The sequence below is a fragment of the Elephantulus edwardii genome, unplaced genomic scaffold, assembly GCF_000299155.1.
Source record: "Elephantulus edwardii isolate Elephantulus edwardi_28Jun2011 unplaced genomic scaffold, EleEdw1.0 scaffold00047, whole genome shotgun sequence".
NCBI classification, from domain to species: Eukaryota; Metazoa; Chordata; class Mammalia; order Macroscelidea; family Macroscelididae; genus Elephantulus; species Elephantulus edwardii.
This window is the reverse complement of record NW_006399797.1, coordinates 12,707,864-12,717,487: the sequence shown is the minus strand read 5'-3', so window position 1 is coordinate 12,717,487 and position 9,624 is coordinate 12,707,864. Positions and strand designations below refer to the sequence as shown.

The following is a 9,624-nucleotide window of genomic DNA, read 5'->3' as shown; positions in this document are numbered from 1 at the left end:
TCTGCAACTTTACTGCCTTACTCTGCCTTTCTCTGGCCTAGGACAGCAAACCCTGTTGAGAGCTGATAATAAACTTTGTTTCACTTCATCTGGTTCTCCATGCCCTTTTTACCTTACAATAACAATTAACAATAACAACAACAATAACCTAGACCAAGAAGATGTTGTCCAAATGGAGCAAAGGAACACTGCATATTGTTGGAGTACAGTAGTGATTATCCTCCCTTGGACTGCCAAAAAAATAAACAGAAATGTTTTGGGAAAGGCGCAGCCAGCATGCTTCTTGTAGGCAAAGATGTACATGTAGCTAGGCGAGGCTATTCTTTGCAAAGGGACACCATGCTTAGAAATATCTGTGAAGGTCTGTGAAGGAGAAGTAGACCCCAAAGGAGATGAATTGACATTCAGCAATGAGTTCTACTATGGCAGAAATTGTGAGGATGGCACAGGATAGGGCTGGGCTCAGACTGGCTGTTCATAGGGGTGCTATGAGTTGTATTAAATTTGATGGTACCTAAACCCAACACTGACTACAAAGATAATGTAAGAGCATTATGCCGAGTAAATTAATCAGTCCCATAAGAACATATACTGTATAAGATCATATTGTAGAAACAGAAAGATAGCTGGTAATCATAGGGTCATACAATATGATGGGTGGAGGAAATGTGAAAGACCTGATGTGAAAAACAATTATACAAATTTTTATGTAAATCAATTGTTGTTGTTGTTGAGTGCCGTCGAGTTGCAGGTGACTCATAATGACCCTATGCAGGAGAGTCCTCAATGCTTGTCTTTCATCCTCTCTCCAGGTTCATAGGGTTTCAGGAGGCAAGCTATTATGGAAGTGGATGTCACTCCTCCTTCCAATAAGTAAATCAATATAACATAAAAATTTCATTTTTTAAAAAAAGGAATGTAAATGTTGCGATTGTTGTGTTACATTAGGTCACCTACGACGGATAGTGACCTTATATACAATAGCCCTGAACTCTTCCCTATCTTGAACCAGTATCATTGCTTCCAGCACACCTACCCCAGTCACTGAGTCAATCCATCTCCTCAGGGTTTTCCTCTCCTGCACTGTCTACCACCCTTCCAAACATGATGTCTTCTCCTAGGATTGGTCCCTCCTGGCAACATATCCGAATTGCATCAGGCACATCTTAGTTTCTATACATTGTTGCTCTTCAGTACACTGGAGAGGTTCCTGACAGCAGATTTTTCCAATGCAGTTTGTCTTGATTTTCTGACTGCTGGTACCAAGAGTGTTGGCTATGGAACCAAATAAGCGGAAATTGTTAACAATCTCAATTTCTTCTCCATCTATCTTGATGCTGCCTGTTGGTCCTGGGATGAGAATTTTTGGGTTTTTTTTTGTTTTGTTTTTAGGGATTATTTCTATATTTGTTACTACAGACATTTCTCTGATCATGTAGAGCACCAAAGAGAATTTTTGTTTTCTTAATGCTGAGCTTCAAACCATATTGAAGGCTGCAGTCCTTGACCCTGTACAGCAAAATGCTTCAGGTCCTCCTCAGTTTTAATAAGCAAGGTTGTGTCATCTGCATAACACAAGTTTTTGATGAGGCATGGAGACAGCCTTATCTTACTTCCACTAACTCCACTAGGGGAAGCTTCCCCTGTCAACTATATCCAAAGCCTAAAATCAATTATCATAAGGTCAGACTTGGTTCCCATACTCTTGCACCTACTATTACTAATTCTGACACCAATTGTTCTGCTCTACTGTAGTTGTGTACTGTAGAGTCTGAACCTACCCATAGCTCACCCTCCAAGGTGGGCTGTTCAGAGGCAGTTAATTACTTGGAGGAGATTGCCCATCCTTCTCCCATGGAGCTCCTTGCCACTAAGCTATCAGATCTCCACAGCTCTACTGTTGTTGTTGTTGACTGCCATTGTGTTGAACACAACTCATCGCAACCCTATGCACAAAAGACCTGAAGCCTTTCTATAACTATTGCCATTTCTCAATTACATTAATTAAATTAATGAGAAGAGTTTGAGATTGTCAACAATTTTATTTTGCTCAGGTCCACAACTAACATTCCTGTAACCAGCAGCCAAGAGGCATGTTGTTTAGGAAGTGGACGCTTCTCTTGCTTCCAGCTCTACAACGAAGTCTGAAATCTGTTGCAATAGCTACACAGACCTTACACAACCTTACTAATGATTACAGGGTATATTTGGAAAGTTAACATGTTGGCAACAGGATGCACGTTCTCATGCAGGATACCTTCTTATGTGTGCTGGCATACCTTTTGGCCTTGTAGCTTTAGGCCAGTGTTACAAAGCTCTCTTAGTTCTGCCAATTATGGCATCTCCCAATCTAGTCTTCTAGAAACTTTGGGTGAAAGCTCTGGTCTGACTCAGAGATATGACTCCATTCTATCTCACATGCAGTTCCTGATTTTCTACTATTCCTGTTGGCACTCTTGTGTAGGTCCTGGTCTGACTGGGGTGGAAATCTCTGGCCCTGAAAGATGCTTGCCACATTCTCTGCTGCGTTTTCCTTGTTGGTAGTGAGATTCTCAAATTCTGTTCCTGGGCCTGCTCAATTTCAACCTAGCAGAATGACCAAACTGGCCAGTTCCCTTATGGGGAGACTAACCCAGTTTGTATGTTCCTGCTCAGCCATGTAGTGAAAGTTAAAGGCAATGTATATAATCACATAGTTGGCTTGTAAATCCTTTCAAGTTCGAATTTCAATTTATAATGTTTGACAATATATGCATTTGTACCATCCCGTAGCTGACCCTCCAGGGAATTTTCCGAGGCAGTTAATCACAGGAGAGGAGATTGCCCATACTCTTGTGGAGCAGCTGCTGGATTCAAATGGCATGCTTTCAGGATTGCAGTGCAGCTTCTTGCCACAAGACCACCAGTGCTCACAAAAATAATTTTCACTTGTTATTAGCATTTTCTTTTTTTTTCTCTTCAAAGGATTTTATTTCCACGTAGCTACCACTAGACCATGATTTTACTTCCAAGTAAGCACCAGAGACCATGAGGGTGCATAAAAAACGCCAACAACAAAAAAACCCCCATTTGCTTAGTACCACCCTTCACTGAGGGCATGCACATACATCTCCATGTAGTTCTCGGGAACAATAATGCAATAACTAAAAATATGTCTTCGTTTTTAACTGACATAAGGTTTGTTAGGAAAACTTCTTAATAATTTATTCAGTTTTTTGGGAGATAAACTTCCAGACTCTTACAGGGTGTCCTGTGTAGACGTCATCTTGCGGGCTGCCTCATTCGACACTCACAAAATTCTGTAGGATATTTTTATAATCAACTTCATTTTGTTGTTTTTGTTGTTAAGTGCTGTAGAGTAGTAGATGCCTAGCGACCCTCGGCCCTTGAAGCACAATCGAAGAAATTCTGAATTCGGCACGCTTCGTCGCGGAATTCATTCTTCTGTTTCCAGCAAACCATCATAACTGACATTTCTGTGATACAGGGCGCCTCGCCCTTGTCTCAGTGCCGCTCCCCAACGCGGTTGGCTAGAATGAGGGGCTTGTTGGGCTTGAGGACAGGCTTTTTCAGGTTCCCTAAGCGAGCAAGGCGGCCCTGCAGGATGGGCGCCGCCATTGCCCCACGAACTCCCAGGCACCTCTCTATTAGCATTTTCTTAATGAGATAGTTTGATTTAATGATTGACTATAACAATGAACTCAAGTATAACCCATCGTTGCTCTGATGTGGGCTCTGATACATCATCAGAGATGATTAGGATAGCACAATGTAAGGCAAGGTTCACATTCATTGCTCATCGGGTCACTATGAGTCATAGTCACTAGCACCTAACAACATTAGCCTTTTTCATTTCAAAACAATTTGAAATATTAGTATTAAGATCTCCTATATTATTAAGTCAGGGAATTATGGTGATATAGTCCATAGTGAGTTGTTCTCCAGTGATTCTAATCCATCAACTGCTTCACAAGAGAAAGATGAGTGGTCTCTTCCCATTACAATTTATAGCCACTAAAACCCAATAGATGGTTGCTATTAATCAGAACTGTCTTAACAGTTTTTAGTACTAGCTTGGGATGAATGAATATTCATGAAGGAAATAAATGAAGGAAAAATTCATTCTTAAATACATCTGCAGTCTTCAATATGGATTGAAACTCAACATCAAGAAGACAAAGACTCTCACCACTGGGCCAATTGGAAACACCATGATAAATGAAGAAGTTATTGAGATTGTTAAGAATTTCAGCTTGCTTGGCTTCATAATCAAGACTCTTGGCACCAGCAGTCATTAAATCAAAAGATGAATTGCATCAGGAAAATCCTGTCAAGGACTTTGCCAGAATACTAAAGAGCAATGGTGTCAGTCTGGAGACTAAGTTGTTCCTGATCAATTGCTTGAGAAAAAATTCTCATCAGAGAACTGAACAATGACTAAAGATGACAAAAGAAGAACGAATGCCTTTGAACTGTGGTGCTGGAGAAGAAACAGTTTTGTCCTGAAGAAGGTGAAATCATGTTTCTCCTTGGAGGCAAGGATTTTGAAGCACTTGGAAGGGTGGAGGGACAGTGAAAGAGAAGAAGACCCTGGAGGAGATGGACTGACACAATAACTAGGGTAATGGAGTAGGTGTGTCAGAGACTGTGAGGCTGGTTCAGAATAGGGCAGTGTTCAAATCTATTGTGCATAGGGTCACCATGAATTACAGCCAACTCGAAATCATATAACAAACAAGAATCATTAATTGCTTCCTATCATCTCTTTTTGTGCACTTACTGCATGTTGTTGTCAGGTGCCATCTGGTTGATTACAACTCATAGTGATCTTATGAACGAGAGATCTGAACCCTGCCCTACCATATGCTTTCCTCATCATCTCTGATAAACTTGAGCCCATTGTTGCAGTCATTGTGTCATTCCATTTCACTGAGGTTCTTCCTTCTTTTGTTCGCCCTCCACCTTTCTAAGCAGTCTTTTTCCAAGGACTGGTTCCTCCTAACAACATGCCCAAAATATGTGGGATGTCACCATCTTTTCCTGTAAGGAGTACCTTGACTGCACTTTCTCCAAGATATATTTGTTTGATTTTATGGTAGTCCTTGGAATAGTCAGCATTCTTCTCCAACACTATAACTCAAAGGCATGGATTCTTCTATTGCCCTTAGTCATAGTCCAACTTTGAGATGTGGTGTAAGTAATTTAAAAGACCATGGCTCAAATTAGGTGGACCTTAGCCTGGACTTCATTGTTCCTTAGCACTTTGTAGAGGGCCTTGACATCAGAGTTATCCAATACAACACATCTATTAATTTTTGAGTGTGAGTACCAAGGATGTGGATTGTGGTTGTAAGTTAGGCGACATCATTTACAACTTCAAACTTTTATGAATCTATCATGATGTTACCTACTGCTCCAGTGCTGAGTATTTTAATTTTCTTATGTTCAGATGTACTTCCTTTTGAAAGGCTGTGGTCTTTGATTTTCTACAGCAAGTGTGTCAAATCCTCTTCACTTTCAACAAGGTTGTATCATTTGCATAATGCAGGTTGTTTATGGGTTTTCTTCCAATCCTGATGTCATTTTCCTCTTAATAAAATCCACTTCTCAAATTATTTGTTTAGCAAATCATTTTAGATTTTAATAGGTACAGAGAAAGGATACAACCCTTATGTACACTTTTTCTGATTTTAAACCATGCTTTGTTCAGACCATAGCTTCTTGGTCTAGGTATAGGTTTCCCATGAGCACAATTAATTGTGTTCTGTGATTCCCATTCTTCTCAATGTTAGCCATAATTTGTTATGACCCACACAGTCAAATGCCTTTGTATAGTCTATAAAACATGTCATGTTAAGGGTTTATTTAAGGGTTTATTCAAACATTGGTTGACTTTGCCATGTTGATGGGCAGGAATATGCAAATAGGGTGTGCTAGCTTTCCCACAAGGGATTGGCTAGTCTTGCCAATAAATTAAGCAACTCCAACATCTCCCCCCACTAGCAATGAAGAAGCAGTAAGAGAATACAACTCAACTTTCAGGACCAGAGCAATAACCATAGCAGCCACAGCAGAGAAAAAGAGAACTGACATGAGACAAAGTAGACCTTGGGATTGCTACTCCCCCACAGATAGAATCAGAGCTAAACTAAGAGACTTTGCCAGGTTTGTTATACAACTGTGGAGGGAGGAATGTGCAGGACTGAGAATTTTGTAACATTGGCCTAAAGCCATGAAGGTCAAGGCAGAGGTGCCAATGATCATATTTCAGAATATGGCTCTGTGGGTCTATGAGCTATTGCATCTGATTTTGGACCCAGCAAAGTAATAAGATTGGTGTGGTATGCGTAGGAAAAGGTACAGGAATGTGGGGGACATGTTTGACTTCCAGGGAATTGATTTTGTGTTACTTATGCTGTTGACAGGAACAATTTCCTTTGGTGAAGTCAGTAAAAATCAGATATAAATCTCCCCAAGTGATTCTTGCTCTTTTTACGAAAAACATATAGACATTCTTCTGGTATTCTCTGCTTCCAACCAGGATCCATCTGACATCAGCAATGATATCCCAAGTCTAATGCCCTCTTCTAAGCCCACCTTGAACTTCAGGTAGTTCTATCAAGTTACTGTTCCAGCCATTTTTGGATCTTCAGCTAGATATGACTTGCATGTGATAGTAATGATATTGTTTAATAATGTCTATATTCTGTTGTTTCAACTTTCTTGGGAATGGGAATATACAAATATGACTCTAGTAAGTTAACAAGGTACCTGTTTTCTAAATTTCCTAAAACAGAGTAGTGAGCACATCTAAGGCTGCATCAGCTTATTGACTATATCAACTGATATTATCAATTTCTGTGGCCTTATTTTTTCTGATGCCTTTAGTGCATCATGAACATCTTCCTTTGTTACCATTAGTTCTTCATCATATATTACTTCCTGAAATGGTTTTGAGTAAGCCAGTTCTTTCTTGTACAATGACTTTATGGGATATGCCCTATTTTTTTTATTTTTAGTGTTAATAGTTTTATTTTTCTTTTCCATTTATAATTTTTTAATTTCCATTCATTCATTATTACACATTTTTCTTCCTATCTCCTCTTTCCCCACCCAGTTCATTTTTTTCTTTGGAAAAAAGTTTCTTTGGGATATGTCCTATTTTTAGCCACACTTCTTCTTCTATACAACTTCTAGTGCTGAATTTTTCACATTGATTTAGAATTTATCTATATTGTAAAATCCTTAAGAATATGCATTTGCTATCACTATTAAACAATGTTTATCACTGTTACAGGGGAAATAATGAAAGAGTTTAGAGTTAGAAATCATCTCATGTGTTTGAATAGAGTGAATGTGGAATATGTTTTGGTAAAATATGATATTCTTATTTCTAGGGAAAGTAACCAAAGATAATAAAAAATAAAAAATTAATTTGCTAAAAGATATCTAACTTACAAATGACATGGCACAAGTAGATATCATTTTCCTATTTTTTTCCCCCCATCACGGACTCGGGTCCAATTGGTACAGGAGGAGATTGTTCCTCCTTCTCCAGCCGAGCATCTGGTGGATTTGAATCAAGCGCCTTTGGGATTGCTGTGCAGCTTTTTGCCACTAGGCCACCAGAGCCCCCTTGTTCTTTATTTTAAAGAGCTGTACTTCTGAGCTTGGCTCTTAATGAAAAGTTATTGGTACAAATCTACCAACTGCTTTATCGGAGATTAATATGGCAGTAATCTTCTATAAAGATTTACAGCCTAAATTTCTACTCTGGTGGTTACCAGGGATGGGATAATAGGGAAAGAGGAGTTAAAATTTGTAAAGACATAAACTAAGTAAAGAGGAAGGCACTAAGAGTTTAATCAGACATTATCATTACTTGCATTAGTCAACTGTAATTATAATTGCTTAATTTAACTAATTAATGTATTAAATGAATTAATGTTATAAAAAATCTGTGTAAATGGTTGAATAAAAAACCAAAAAAATTTAAATGTTGCTAAAAAAGAAAATGAAGTTCTATTTTGTCTTTTAGCATCCTTATAGATCAATTAACTCACTGGCAATGGTTTGGGTTTCTTTTGTTTTATTACCATAGTGATATAAACATAAAAATGTGCAACAATGAGTGAATGAAACTCGCCAACCTTTATGTACACCTTCATTAAAATCACATTAAAAAAAGTTATTAGGGACAAAAAAAAAATTTAAAATGATTAGTCAAGCCAAGATAGACTATTGTTACTCAGTTACTCTATAGTAAGAAATGAAGAAAAGTTGTTCAAATCCACCCAATCTCCTCCTATGTGACCTAAAGCCTCTGGAAACCCACTGGAGCATTATACATGAGGTCCAACTTGATGCAATTAATAATATTAAGTGTCAAAATTTGGAACATAAAATTAAAAATTTAATATGGCAGTACCAAAAATAACATTGGGAAAACCAAATGGGTGTTAAAGGTATGCAAGAAAAAGTAATGAATACTAACAGTTATACAATAGTAATACAATAGCACTGAACTTAAGATCAAAGAATTTTAAGACTGAAAGGAATTGAAAAGTTATATAGTCTAATGGCAAAAAAAAAAGCAGCAAAGACAAAAAGGATAAATGGGGCCTTGGAAATTATTTTTGCTCAAAAATTTTATCAAAAAAGTGAAAATATGATCTTAAAGGATGGGAAAAAATTTAAGAACCACGTTTCTAATAATGGCTTAATATTTGAATGTCCCAGAGATTGCCAAAAGAACAAACAAATATGGCTAGAAGAATGTGCAACCAGGATGCTCCTTAGATGTAAAGATGTTGAAACTTCATCTTACATACTTTGGGCATATGGTTAAGAGGGCCAATCCTTGGGAAAAGCCTGTACAAAGACATTTGACTGTGTGGATCACAACAAATTGTGGCTAACCTTGAGAAGAATGGGATTCCCAGAACACCTGATTGTGAAACTTATACTTGGACCAGGAGGCAGTCATCAAACCAGAGCAAGGAAACATTGCATGGTTCAAAATCAGAAAATGAGCATGTTAGGGATGTGTCCTGTCTCCATGCCTTTTCCATCTATATGTGGAACAGATCATTTGTGAGCCTGGGCTTTTTTTAAACTTTATTTTATTTTCTTTTTATTTACTGTGCATGTGTACTGTCAAATCGTATGTGACTGGTACAGGAGGAGATTGCTCCTCCTTCTCCAGCAGAGCATCTGGTGGATTTGAACCACACACCTTTGGGATTGCAGTGCAGATTCATACCACTAGACCACCAGAGCTCCCTGAGAGCTTGGGCTTTATGAGGAGGAATATGACATCAAGATTGGAGGAAGACTCATCAGCAACCTATGTTATGCAAATGATACAGTCTTATTTGCTGAAACTGAGAAGTACCTGAAGCATTTACTGCAGCGGGTCAAGGATTGTGCTTTTCAACATGGATTGAAGGTGAACATCGAGAAAACAAAGACTCTCACCACTAGACTGATTGGCAACACTATGATAGATGGAGAAGAGATTGAGGTTGTTAACAATTTTAGCTTGCTTAGATCCACAATCAACACTCTTGGTACCAGCAGTCAGGAAATCAAAAGATGAATTGCACTGGAAAAATATGCTGTCAG

The 9,624-nt window shown here is 38.4% G+C and overlaps 1 pseudogene; it reads right to left on the bottom strand.

Moving 5' to 3' along the window:
- Nucleotides 1–3,163: 3,163 nt before the first annotated feature.
- On the bottom strand, nucleotides 3,164–3,618 carry LOC102869300 (annotated as a pseudogene).
- Between the last annotated feature and the right edge of the window lie 6,006 nt (nucleotides 3,619–9,624).